The sequence below is a fragment of the Pezoporus flaviventris genome, unplaced genomic scaffold (assembly GCF_033815535.1).
Source record: "Pezoporus flaviventris isolate CSIRO_AGI_PZ_B2104156 unplaced genomic scaffold, CSIRO_AGI_Pfla_v1 ptg000001l, whole genome shotgun sequence".
NCBI classification, from domain to species: domain Eukaryota; kingdom Metazoa; phylum Chordata; class Aves; order Psittaciformes; family Psittacidae; genus Pezoporus; species Pezoporus flaviventris.
This window is the reverse complement of record NW_026892549.1, coordinates 47,457,885-47,471,691: the sequence shown is the minus strand read 5'-3', so window position 1 is coordinate 47,471,691 and position 13,807 is coordinate 47,457,885.

Sequence of the window (13,807 nt, the reverse complement as noted above, 5' to 3'; positions counted from 1 at the left end):
TCTGCAACAACTGGATTTTTTTTTATCATGGTTTTTGGCACTTTCCGTAGGCATCATACTCAGCTAATAGCTCTAGCACAAGTTTACAATCCCAGAGACAGACTGGATGCTAGGAGAACATTGCCGTTCCTCCCAGGGAGTGCCTGGAGGTCTGTCAGACCAGCTAGGGGCAACATACAAAACTTTCCAGGAACCCACAGAATTTTTCATTTTGCTGTGGCCTTTTAACTATCTGGCAGAGACTGGGAACTCCTGTTTGCATCAGTCCTAAAGTGGGCTGGCCCATGCTAGTGCCCTGTGAAGAATGCTCTGAGATCCTGAGAAGACCACAGCTTCACATGCAGGCCATGTGCCCTGGAGGCAGTGGTCTCCACCCCATGCAGATGTTTTAATTTGCCACTCTGAAAGCAGATGTGTCAGTACTAGCAAACTTGGGAGGTGACCACACTTATGTCCCTGCGGGACCAGTGCAGAAGGAATTCGATTAGCAAACTCAGGCTTCTGCCACGGCAGCAGAGAATGCAGCAGAGATCCTTCCAGACCTCTTTACAGTGGCTGTAATCATCACCCTTTAGGTGACTACACAGCCACACAGTAGTCTCTCCTGCTCATCTTTGCAATGTGATTAAAAATGCAAGGATCGTGTCTTAGCACATTAAGGAAGCCACAAACGAAGGCTCCACATCAAAGCATTTGAGAATTATGTTTATCACATATCATATGAGATAAATAATCCTCTTCTGTAATGTTGGTTCCTATCTACAATAACATAGATGTTGTACTTACCAAAGAACAGTTCTACAGCACTCCAGAAAATGAGCAGTGAACAAGCAAAGTGCTGTATACTTGCATTCACATATCACACTGAGATCTTCGGGTATTAAAAATGCTATAACCATTTTTTTCCAAATAACATCTACTGCATCCTCGAATGAATAGGACTCTGATGGGACTTCTGTTAGTATGGATGCCACATGACTACTGACAATACACTGCACTATTCCAGGAAAGGGAGAAGATCTAGAAATGCACTTTATTTTATCTGAATGAAGTCTACAAGGTTGCTGGGGAGGGACTCTTCATCAGGGACTGTAGCAACAGGTCAAGGGGTAATGGGTTTAAACTTCAACAGAGGAAGTTTAGATTGGATGTAAGGAAGAAATTCTTTACTGCGAGGGTGATGAGGCACTGGAATGGGTTGCCCAAAGAAGTGGTAAATGCTCCATCCCTGGCAGTGCTCAGGGTCAGGTTGGACAGAGCCTTGGGTGACATGGTCTAGTTTGAGGTGTTCCTGCTCGTGGCAGGGGGGTTGGAACTTGACAATCTTCAGGTCCTTTCCAACCATAACTATTCTATGATTCCATGATGTTAGGATCATGATCTGCTTTGATTGCTTGAAGGTGCTATCATCCCTCAATACCAAATATATGAAAAGAAGGAATTTGAGTTGATACTGATGCAGTGATCAGCATTCACAAGACGTTTCTCCTTTCCACATTCAGAACTGAAATAAGCTGAAGAATCAGTCATAGAAAGCAACCTGTGACAACAGAAAAATAGGAAAACCCCAGACATCTACTTGATTACAGCCAGACATCCTAAACACAGCTTTGGCTAGCAGTCTGGAAAATGCTAGGCTTAAATGCCAATATTTGTATTTGACACTACACTAACTGCATAAATCTTTCAACATGACACTTTGATGAGTTAGAATTCTATGTCCATAAAGATATTAAAAATAAAACTCAAATATCACAGCGGTTTAAGAAATGGAAACTGAATTACTGATGGTTGTTGGGGTTTTATGGCAGCAGGTATATTTGGGGAAAGCGTTCAATTAAAGTTTTGGCTTTTACATGATGCTTTGTGAATCAGGTATCATCCAGACATACAAACTGTTTATTATTTGCTTGTAAGGCACTTTGATTACCATACATGTGGCTGTTGATTATACTTATGATGAAATAAAGACACAGCACAGAGTAACTGAAAAAGCTCAAATATGGAAAATATCTTTCTTGTTACTTGAAGAATCAGTTTTCTCATTATTTTCACTGTCATTTTTTAGGGGAAACCAAAGCCCTATTTATTTCCTTTTTTTTTCCTGTGAAAAGGTTTTGATATTATGTACTCACTTGTTGGTTTAGGAAAACATGGATTCTTTTTTTTCTAACTTAAAACTACATCTGTTTGGTAAAAAATAGGGATATTTAACAGCAGCTGAAAATTCCTTTTACAGAAAAACAGACTGCTAGGTTTAACAATCTTTTGGAAGGCAATTGTTGGCCAGCTCTACTCTTAGATGCTTCTTGGCCTTTTATCGGTGAAGAATTTGCTATCTGAGAGCTGTCAAAGGTTTGTAGTGTGCTTTATGGCTTAAAACGTATCTCAGCACATTTCAGCAGTAATTTCTGTCTCCAGTTGAGCATTTCAGCAGTGAGAAATTGTTTCAATGCTTCTGATATGTTTTTCCTCATTGCATCCCAAGAACAGTGGGAGAAGAAGAGCTCCAGGATAAAGGGGTAGACTACTGGTGGAACTGAAGATAGCTCTTAGCAATAGCAGATTTCTAATTCCTCTTTAGAAAGGAAACAAATTATTTTCTAAGTGCCATGAAGTAGCACAAGACAGTGCCATGTCCTGTTGAGCTGATTACTGCATATGACACATTAGTTCATGTAGCAAAGAAGTCATTAGACAGCATTAGCAAATACACTTTGAATACAGAGTATGATACTTGGTGTCAGCCTCAGACATTAGATGGCTCTGCAGCATTCCTTCTGCCTCATGACTCTATCTGCAGTGCACACGGGGTGGTGGGTTTCAGTGGTCTGCTGACTAACTATGCTTTGCCCATGGGTACACACCTTAGAAAAGGCTGTGGCTCTGCACTGCATCCCTGCAAGAAAAAAACATCCTAACTACACAAAAATGTGAGGTAGGAGTCAACCTATTAATCTGCCTCTTGATGTGTGTCACTTAAATGTGTGCTAATGCACCTCCATGGACGAGGTGCAGGATAAATCAGTTGCACTGGAGATGGATTACAGCCACCGATGGCATATTCAGGCTAGCTCTAATTTTCCTCATATACTGACAATGACTGCAGTGAACATGCAACAGGACAGGCACCAGCAACTAATCTCTGGAAAAACATCCTTTTCCCCAGTGTTTTGACATGTTCTGCATGTTCTGCTCCTAAATGCAATGATTTTCTCTTTTCTATGCCTAATTTCTGTAATTAAATAACTTACTTCATTTCAGTACTGAATGTGCGTTGTTGCCTTTGCTTCCCCTGCAAGCAACATGTAACTGAAGAAGCAAGATTCTGACTGTTGCCAAGTGACACTAACTCCCCTCAAAACAAGATGACCCCTGCAAGAGAGTACATATTTCTGCAAATGAAAATAAGCTTACCCCATAAACGGTATAGGGTACAGAAAAAAATGGCTATTATTTTTGTATGAATATTTACACTACCCCATGACTCTCCACCAAACTGAATCGCTTTCTGTCTAAAACCATATTAAAGTATCCTTGCTGGATGGCATGATTTCTTGGTGGTTTTTATAGCCAGCCACAGGAAAATTAGGTTACGTGCATTTTAGTCAGAAAGTCTTGTTTCAGGTTCAACAAAACTGGGAAGTGATTAATCCTCTTCTAAAATATTCCAGATGAGAGCTGACACATAAAAAACCCTCCAACCCTCAAACAGTTACTCTCCAGCAAGGCAGTTCATTGTATAACTGGCTGAAACTGCAAATGGGTCAGTAAATAAAGCAGCTAGATTTTTCAGCTCCAGTAGAACAGTACATTAATAAAAGAGAAAGAGGTTTAAACTTACGTGTTTCCTAAAGATAAGACAGAAGCAGACACTGTTTGAAACACATCCTATTTTACAGAACTTTGCAGTTGGCCTAGGAGAAGATGAAACACCCACCAGCAGGCCAATTCCTAGAGGCCAGGGCCACACACAGTAACCTTGAGGAACATCAGCCATGAGTCCGGAGAATCCTCTTCTTGAGTACTGTATCTTATTACCTTTTTGAAGAACTCCTTCCAGTACCTCCCCAGCTGTAGGGGTTACATTTAGCATGGAAAGAGCTATGCGTATCTAGCATTTTCCCTGATTGCAAACAATGAAGTAAATAGGGCAGGTCAATAGAGTAGCAGCTGGGAGGTCATGGCTACAGGGACTTCACTGTGTGCCTGCCTGTGGCTTCCTTGCCACCAGCCTGCATTCCTGAGCTGCTTCTATTGCACAACACTAGGAATATATTTGCATCTCTGGTCCTCAGAGTTAGCTTGCTATAGCTACACAACGCTGCATTGTGCCATGTAGACAGAACTCATATTTCTTGTAATGCAACCTCAGACATACATTGAGTTGCAATGATTAAATTTCATCAACCATGCCTCTCACAACAATCTAATTATGAAGAAGAAACCTAACAAGGCTCCAAAATTGGACAGACTAAAACATACCTCGGATGTACAGTTGTAATACTTACTCTCAGCCAACTACCACTGCTTCAGCATTAATATGCTTTCATGCACAGTCAGTCACTACTAGTCACTAAGAAAGTTGAGCCAGGCCAGACAGGCAAAGTAGAATTAGAAAGTAGAGTGCCACCTGTGTGCTGAAAATATTCTTCACCTTTCCAAAGGTCTCACAAACACATTCCACAAGAAAGAACAAATCTTTAGGATTAAGATCTTATTGAAAGAAATTCTCAGCATCTTCATTCTCAGCATCAGTATCATTCATAGAATACATTGTTTTGTAATCTGAATCTGTTAAAAATGCATAATTGAAATAAACCTCTCTATTTTTTTTTCCAAAGGAAGGAAGAAAGAAAATATTAGTAGTTTGCATTCAAAGATTTGATATTCACTTGGCATTCTGCTGTACTTAATGATAGCTCTACAAAGAAATGCAGTTACCATTTTATGTGGGAAAGCATACTTGTGGCTGAGATAATGCTGCAAAGAGAGCTTTGGTAGTTTTATACCACATTTTCACCCCAGTTTTTACAACCAGATCATTTAGTCAAAAGTTGTGTTTTCTGCTTCTTATTTTTCTTTTCCTATTCCCTGATATAATGTTTTAGTTCTGGGCTGAATACGATTCTGTGTGATGAAAGGTACCAAGACACAACTAAGACTGTAATGCTTTGTGAAGTTCAATTACTTCAGCTCATTTTATGAGAAGGTTCTTGAATCAAAACACAATTTACGTTGCATTTCTTTTATATTCTTAGCTGTCTTCTAACCCAGCCAGGCCTCCTTCACTACGCAGGTGCCTTTATCACAGGCCCACTTTCTAGCAAATCACTTTTCCACCAGCACATCAAAGCTCCCCTGGAATTCAGAACTCTGCAGCTCAAGAAATCTCCTGTTCAGCAGCTCACAAAGATGTTGTTCCTTCACTGAACAGTCTCTCAAGCTCCTCAAGATGAACTCTCACTTCTTGTGAACAAACTACTTGCTCTGGAAAGGCTGCTGTTGTCTGTACTATCTGTTCGTCTTTTACAGCCTCCTGTGTACCTATCCAAAAGGGGGTGTTGTATTGTCTGCCTGAAGTTCAGACAGAGCTTGTTCTGTTGTGTTTCATTCCCCTTCATTGCAGACTTTTTCCTCACAGGACCTAACGAAAAGGCAAGGTTCCACTCCTAAGTTTTTGGAAGAAAGACCACAAGTGATTTTGCATCTTATTCAAGCCACCGCAGTGTCTGGGAATTTTCTCTCTTTATTTCAGTAGGTTTGCCACTGAGCTCTCCATCTACTTCTATATAAAGCCAATGGATTGTGAATTGTATTACCCTCCATTGGTTCAGCATTTGAGGCTTCCTGATAGAAAACAGACAGTAAGGTCAAACTCTGCAATCACAACACACCTTTTAAGTGCTGAAAGCTGGTCATGAGTTTCTTGGGTTTTGTCGTGTTTCAAGTGTCATTGCATTGTTGCTGTGGCTGCTGTGTTTCCTATCAGAATGGCCTTCAATTTTAAACATGTTATGATGATCTAACTTCCCTGTTTCCTGGGATTTTCTCAGAAAATGCAGAATGAGAACTTTTACAACTTAACAGACAGGGTTCTCTGCTCTCTAACAAGGGCTTCTTTCCTCCACTGTTAGCAACTAAAGTTAAATACATATTCAAAAAACAAACAAAACATTTAAGGGCTCAATTTTTTCTCATAGATTATGTGAAATTATTTTATTCATTTCATAATTATAGCCTTGCCTTCGAGGCTTGGTAAGACCCTTTTTGGTTTGGTTGTTTTGTTTGGGTTTTTTCTAATGTAAGTAATAAACCAAATCCTCCTGCTTCCATTATTTTAAAATCTTGTCTTTCCACAGGACAAACCATCTGTAAGGGATAACAAAGCAAGACAAGAATTTATTGCCTGGCCTATGGGGATGAGGAAACTGGAGGTAGCTCTCTTTTCTGCTACATGTAGAGACCTGTTAAAAGTTGTCTGTTTACATTTTTTGCCTTAACCCCTAACCACATTTCTTGCCTCCATTTAGTAGAAACTGATGCAAGAGGAACCCAGTTGGAACAGTCCATCATAACCCTTCAGTTGTGTACCCCTTTTGGCCATGCTAGTGTGAAGGATATGACTCCTTGTTCAGCAAGGGGAGGCATAAGATTAGCACTGAGCTTTGCTGGTGTTCAAGTGACTTTGTCTTCTTTGGGATAACAGCAATCAGCTGTCCCCTTTCATTATCATCAGAAGCTGCTATTGTGTTCTAGACTCTTAAACATAAAGTACCTATGATCAAACCCTATTGTTTATTTTCTTGGGGAGGGGATGTCTAACTTGGTTTCTTTAAGCAAGTAAAAAATGAAAAGCCAAATGTGACCATTAGTAATCATCAGGATGCTGTATTTCACTTCTATATATCACCACAATTAGTGTCTGGAAAAATCAGGTGGAGAGGGAATTCCTTCATCGGCTCTGCACAGCCTCCAAACTAAAAAGCCCATAAACTGCTAGTGCATCTTCAAGCAATCTGTCATGAACTTCAGCTGCCATTTGTGACAGCTTAAGTTGTGAGAAAAATACAATCAAGGTACCCAAGGCAGCTCCTTAATTTAGTACCCGGTTTCAGGAAGGAGCCCCACATACATGCTTTCATAAGCAAAACACACATCGTCTTGTCTTACCTCTCCTTATCTCTTGGAGATTACATCCAGAGGTTGAGATTGTGATACAACATACTTTAATGCAGAATCACTGCCGTATGATCTCCAATGTGATTAGCACAGCTCAACCTTAGTTGGTATATTATGGCTTAGATTATTCCTATTAGTTTCCAACTGATCTTGGAACGCAAGTATTACATCTGATTTTAATGAAACTTTAGAGTTCGTTGTTTTCAGTCAGCTAATGAAACAGTTGAACCTTCCCATGACTTGCTGTAATTATAAGAAAGGCTGTGCATTATCATGAACAATGCTAACTTCTTTTCAAGATGTAAAGTTAATCCTCCAGTACTTGTGTATTGATATGTTTTGTAATGTAAACTGAGGAGTGAAAAGTAATTAATGCTACCCTGGTGAAATGTGAGCCTACCTGGCACAGAAGCTTTTACGCAGCACACTTTGATACATGCAACTTTATGTTAACAGAAAAAGTCACTTTAAAATCTGTTTTGTTCATGAAAGCCTCAAGCACATACACAATTTAATCACATTTAGAAGATCACTTTAAAGCACTCGTGAAAAAAAGAAGTGCATTATAAGGAAAAAAAAGAAATATTCAAGGTGGAGATATCACCAAGGCCTTGAGAAGAATTTCTTGGTTTCAGCACGCAAAAAAAGTTTGCATTTGTGAGGGCTTTACCAAAGACTACGGCAAGACACTACTTTCAAGACTGAAAATGATTTCCATTGGGTGGTTTGTTTGCTGGCTTCTGTAAAACAGATTGGTGGTCCCAGGACAGCTCTTGCTGGACTTACGTTCTACACACAAAAGCCACGACTGTAACTGTCATTAACTGTTCCCCGCTTTGGCAGCTTCATCTGAAAAACTAAAAATCAAATACACAATGTGGACACACTTGCCCTTAATAGCCCTTCCACATCAGGGCTCAGGGCATACTGAGATTAAGGAATTGGGCTTGTTTGTGAAGACAAGCAGGCATCTGCAATTTCTTCTACTGTCCAGTCTGTGGAGTGATTAAAGGACTACTAAGTGATCGATCCATCAAGAGAGAGAGCACAATCAGATCCTCTCTGGAGAAATGGGACATTTTCATGGCAAACACTAGGAAATCTCTCTCCACCCTTGAGCTGCAAGGTGATCTTAGTCATATCAATTTATGTGCCTCCTGGAATACATGCACCTGTTTTAACATATCTCTCCAGCAAAGCATCCTCAGCTGGAAAGGGATGTTTAAATACTAACAAATTCTAGTGAAGGGTTTCTCAAAATTTAGAAATAAGTTTATCTCCTGGGGCAGGGGTGCAGGAAGAACAAGTAGCATCCTCTGCAAAGTTACCCTGTTTACAAGCCAATACAAATGTGAAAAGGTTCACTCCTTTACCTCTCTTTTCAGGTGTTCTGTTTCTATACTTGCAGGCAAAGGTACACGTACATGTGTTTTTCACGCTTCTGAAGATCACCAAGGGTCCACAGGTCAAAAGTTGATAAACATAAGCACTGACCTATAGTAAAATCTCTACTGACAGAGACACGAGCGAAAGAGGCTGAACCAGTTTCATACTTGCCAAAGCTGGCAGCTGCACCAGCAGCTGATACACAATGGTTACCAATTGGCTTGCTTTATACAATAAGCAAACTCTATTAAATGAAGCCTTGGGTAGCATGGTTTAGTGGGAGGTGTCCCTGCCCATGGCAGGGGGTTTGGAACTAGATGATCTTAAGGTCCTTTCCAACCCTAACTATTCTATGATTCTATGGAAAAGCAAGTTAATTTGCCTTGAAATATTTTAAAACCACAGTGACCTTCGCCTTCCCAGTAAGTACAGGTAGGGAACAACTACTGCACTGTCCAGCAACACTGAAGCAGTAGTACAAAACCATTCTGTTAAAAACTCCCATCCCCAAGGACCGCTGCGGCACACAGGTAGGTGTTTGCAGGCAGACCTCCATGTTAGTACAGGCCCACTGGTTGCACAAAGGCCTGAGGCAACAAAATGTTGACCCTGGGTTTTAGAGGGTTTCCAGTGACAGCAAAGAGGCTGTACTCTCAGTTCTGTTTGCCCCCAGATAAACAGTTATATGCTAGGATTTAGTAAGATTTTAACTACAGCCATATAACTATATCCTTTCCTTAAAAAAATCCCTACAGTTTTCAACAACAGCACAATTGAGGACTACTCCTTTGAATGAATTATGAACATTTGCCAATGGAAAACACATGTGCTATTACATACAAAAAGTACAGATTCATGTATTAGATGCATTAGATGTTTGAATATATGCCTTTTCTTAGTGTGCTGAAGCCTTCATACTCAAGATTGTTCAAATACTATTTGAAAAGGCAGTATGAACACCTTTCTGTCTTTCCTGCCCTGCATTTTCACACAGACACACATATATACTAACACTCCAGGCACTCAGTCTGAATTACTAATTTCAAATGCAAGCAAACCAGCTGTTGTCATCTATTCATTTCTACAGCCATGACACCCAGGATCCCAAAGTATGGGAGCACTGTTGGGCTACCAAGTGGAAGAGCAGTAGCATTTCTGTGTGAAGAAAGGTTTCCAGTTGCATAACTGGTATGCAGTTCAGGCATAACTGAGGGCTGCAGGCAGCAAAGTGGTCTCTTAACTGTGTTTCTCAAGAGCCTGACAAGTGCTTGTTCAAAGACTTTCTTGTTCTTGACTGATCAGTCCTACACCTTGGTAAGTATGACAGAATGGATGAGGTTGGAAGGCACCTCTAGATATCACCTGCTCCAACACTGCTTTTCAAAGCAAGGCCCACAGAGCAGGTTATCTAGGACCTTTGCCTGAGATAGAAACACCACCTCTTCTTCAGTCACTAGTACAAAAGCCTCCAGGATTCCAGAACAAAGGAAGAAAGACTTCAGGAGTCTTTCCTTAACCTAAGCTCTCTTTTTTTATGACACTGTAAGATGGGAGAAGTCAGTGACTATGATTTTCCATTCAGTCTGCTGTAGACAAATGCTTTGATGTCCACCTCAAACATAGCAAGCACTACTGATAGGACAAACTGTGCTGAAACCGTTAGCAAGAAATCAATAAACCTCCTTATGCTCAAGGCCATGAGAGATACAGGAGTCAAGTGGATAAAGCTGAGCACTCAGAAGCCTGTTGATTAGTGTTCTGTTCCCAGTTCATATCAAGTTACTTCAAAAAATGTGCTATACTGTAGAGTGTTTCGAGATCCCATGGATACAAGTCCTCAGTCCCATTCAGACACACGCTAATTCACAGCAGGCCATGAAGTGCTGTTAAAACTACACTGCACCCCTGAAAACATAATACCTGTGCCAATTTTTCAACTGTGCTTATTATCAGATTATACAAAATTACATGCAGAGAAAATTACACTTCATTAGTTAATTCAGCATAAATGATATAAAACTGCACACAAAGATAATTCCTAAACAATGCTACAGTTGTTACAGTCTGAAAAGCCAATTCAGCCCATCTCAGGCAAGTATCAAAATAAACCTAGAAAAGTTCTGTTTTCACGAATGTTGATGCTTCTTACATACAATTTATTTGCATGTATCTTATTTATTAGGTGTTTCCTCCAAAGACACATTATAGCATCAAAGCACCAAAATTTACTGATCCTTAAGAGAATCATAATTTTTAGGTGACACCCTAATGCAGCATCTGCTGATTAGAACTGATTTCTACGTAAATAGATGATCCACTTTAAAAGAAATGTTGTTGCCAAAAATATAGTACCATGAACTATAAACACAGAAGGTACCATTAGCAAGATAAGCAATTTAGAAAATCAGCTTAATAATGAGTGGAGATATTTACAATAGTTACGCTAAATTTTCATCAAACAGTTCTGACTTTCTAAAATCAGTTTGTAAGGAACCTCTCACATTTTCAATAAATTAAAGACAGAAGAACACAGTTAAGTTGCCTGCTAAGCAAGCAGTTGTGGGAAGGATCTGGTTAGGTCCCTTAAAGTAGGCTAGCTAGAGACTGGCTAGCTGGAGACTTTTTACCTCTTGCTTTTAGGCATTTCCTTGAGTACTATGAAAGTGCAGCAGTTACTCTTGAAAGAAAGATTGAGAGGCCCTATGCTTGTAAGTGGACTTTCAAGACAGAAAAGTTAGACTTTTTTTGAGGACAAAAATTGAAGAGGCTGATTTTAGAATTAAAGTAAGCAGCCTACAAAAAACATGCTGTGATATGTACTGAACAGTAACATGATCACATTTCATGAGCTGTGGAGTGCTTCTGTGTGAATTTCTCCTGATTTCTTGTAAAAAGAGAGGAGAGGGAAAGCTACTTCCAAATTCTGTTTAACGTACCAGTTGTTCTGAACACGCTCATGCACAACTGCAAACTGAAGCTTACTACAGTTGTGAAAACAGCTTGAACTTCCCTTCATGATAAATGTAGCTGAGTGACAAGCAGGGAGTTTTCCAAAGACCCCTCTAATTGACAATGGTCAAATTAAAAGAATTAAATTATAAAAGGTCCCTCAGTGCAATTTCTTCTGACAAGCACATCCCAATTGTGATACAAGTATCGCTTTCAAGCTAAGAGAGAACCGGAAGCCATAATATCGCATGCTGGCAATAAAGCAGAGGATGAAATCTTTACCTATACTATGTGTAACCTTTAAATATAAATAAACATGCCAGCCATGAAACAAAAGTACACAACACAAATTTCCAGGAATTAGGAATTAATCTAGATTGAAATCAAGGCAGATAAACCTGCTTTCAGTAGTTTATACAGATTCATTTGCATATCACTGCCCTTCACTATACCATCCATTGTGTATACTAGCACTGACACAGCACATCTTCCAGTGGTCAAATAGTTTGAAAATATAAGAAAAATAATGAAGAATAATTAATAAAATAAATCAGCCATAAAAGCATGAAAAAGCGTCTGAAGGAACCTCTATTCCTCACATTTTCAATGAACTACAGAGAGAAGACACTATACAGTTAAGCTGTCTGCTAAGCAAGCAGACACTTGCTCCTTTGCTTTATAAGAAGGTGAAATTCTTCTTTTTTATTTTTTTCTGAGTTGGGAGAATTTCCAGTGCTAATGGTCTCCTGGTTGGATAATCATGGAAGTCTCTTTATAGCAGCTATTTGTACTAGCATATATGCAAAAAAAGCTCAAGCTAGTCATCAGTTTTAGCTAAGAAATGCTAGGATTTGGCTGTACTTTTAATGGATAACTTCATCAGGTTAAGGGAGTTGGTTGAGAAGCACATTATACCACCTCCAGGGTTCCTCATATAAGTCCCTCAGGCTAGAAAGTGTTTTAATACCCACATTTAATACATGTTAATCATGGCATAGCAAAGAGGGGTTATGGATCATAAAGTTAATTTGGGAGATGGGTACAGTAAGTCAGGATATGCTGGCTTAAGGATCTTACTTAACTGTTTAAAGCATGTGTCCAGAAACACTGGGGTTTAAGTTCGTTTAAAAGTTTCAATAAGAAATTTCAGGTGACAGAGGTCTGATCCTGCAATGAAGTTCATATTGGCACAGTGCGTACCCCTTCTTCTAGTCTGTGGTTTTGCAGCATATTTTCTAAGGACCACAACACAGAAAGAAACACAGCCGGAATGCAAGGCCCAGACTGGAAAGCAGCAGAGAAAGCTAACTACCAGCTAAGACTTACCAGATGAAGAATTTTCTCGCTTTTCTTATGGGAGAGAATATAAAATATGGGTGACATGACTCTACTGTGATGATTTTAAAATCAAGGCATTCTCTAAGGAAGAATGAAAGCTCTTTCAGAAGAACAGAGGAAGCTTTTAATAAAGGAAAAATGACAGAAAAGCTGTTTTGATGAGCTCTGGGGATTTAACGTGTCTTTTGTAAAAATCTGATCTGCTGTTACTATCCTCTGAGCAAGAGAGTTTTTATGCTTTAATGATTACACAAATAGTGTGTTTGAATACTGTGTGTTTCTGTAATTGATTGCTGACAACACGTTACTGAATTCCGTAGCTGCAAAGGGTTGCTCTGGATTACTGTTTATAAAAACAGTACAGCGTGTGAAGCAAAAGATGGAATAACAATGTTGCAACCCATGGACATCCCATGGGCAAGGCCAAATCCTACAGTTGCTCCCTGCAGTAAGGATGTCCCTCACCACAGTAAGTATGATGCCCAATGACAAGCAGCTACAGGATTAAATTATGCATAGTCAGTGGTGATGAAGGGCAATAAAAGCAAGTGCAAAGAAAGCACTGGAAAACGGCATGTCTTTATAAAGTCCCACTCTTGAAAAAACTTTTATGAGCTTAGGTGATTTTTCTGAGCTTCAAAGAGAGTGGAAAAAAAACACCGTTTCCCGAGTAAGGAGTGAGCCCGAGTAAGAAGTGAGCCAGGCAGACAAATGTTATCCCAGCAGTATAAGGGAAGGGGAACTAATTACATAATATCTTGCCAGATCTTCCCAAAGAGGGAAAAAACCATTACATCGCTTGTAAAAACATTATAGTTCAGGCATTATAGGAGAGCAGGTGTGATGCTGAAAGTGGAGAGGGGGGATTTTTGCTCAAGCAGTGTACATCTGAGGGGCAAAAAAAAAAGGAAATAGAAATGGGTTTTGGCCTTTGCCATAGCCTTAAAAATGC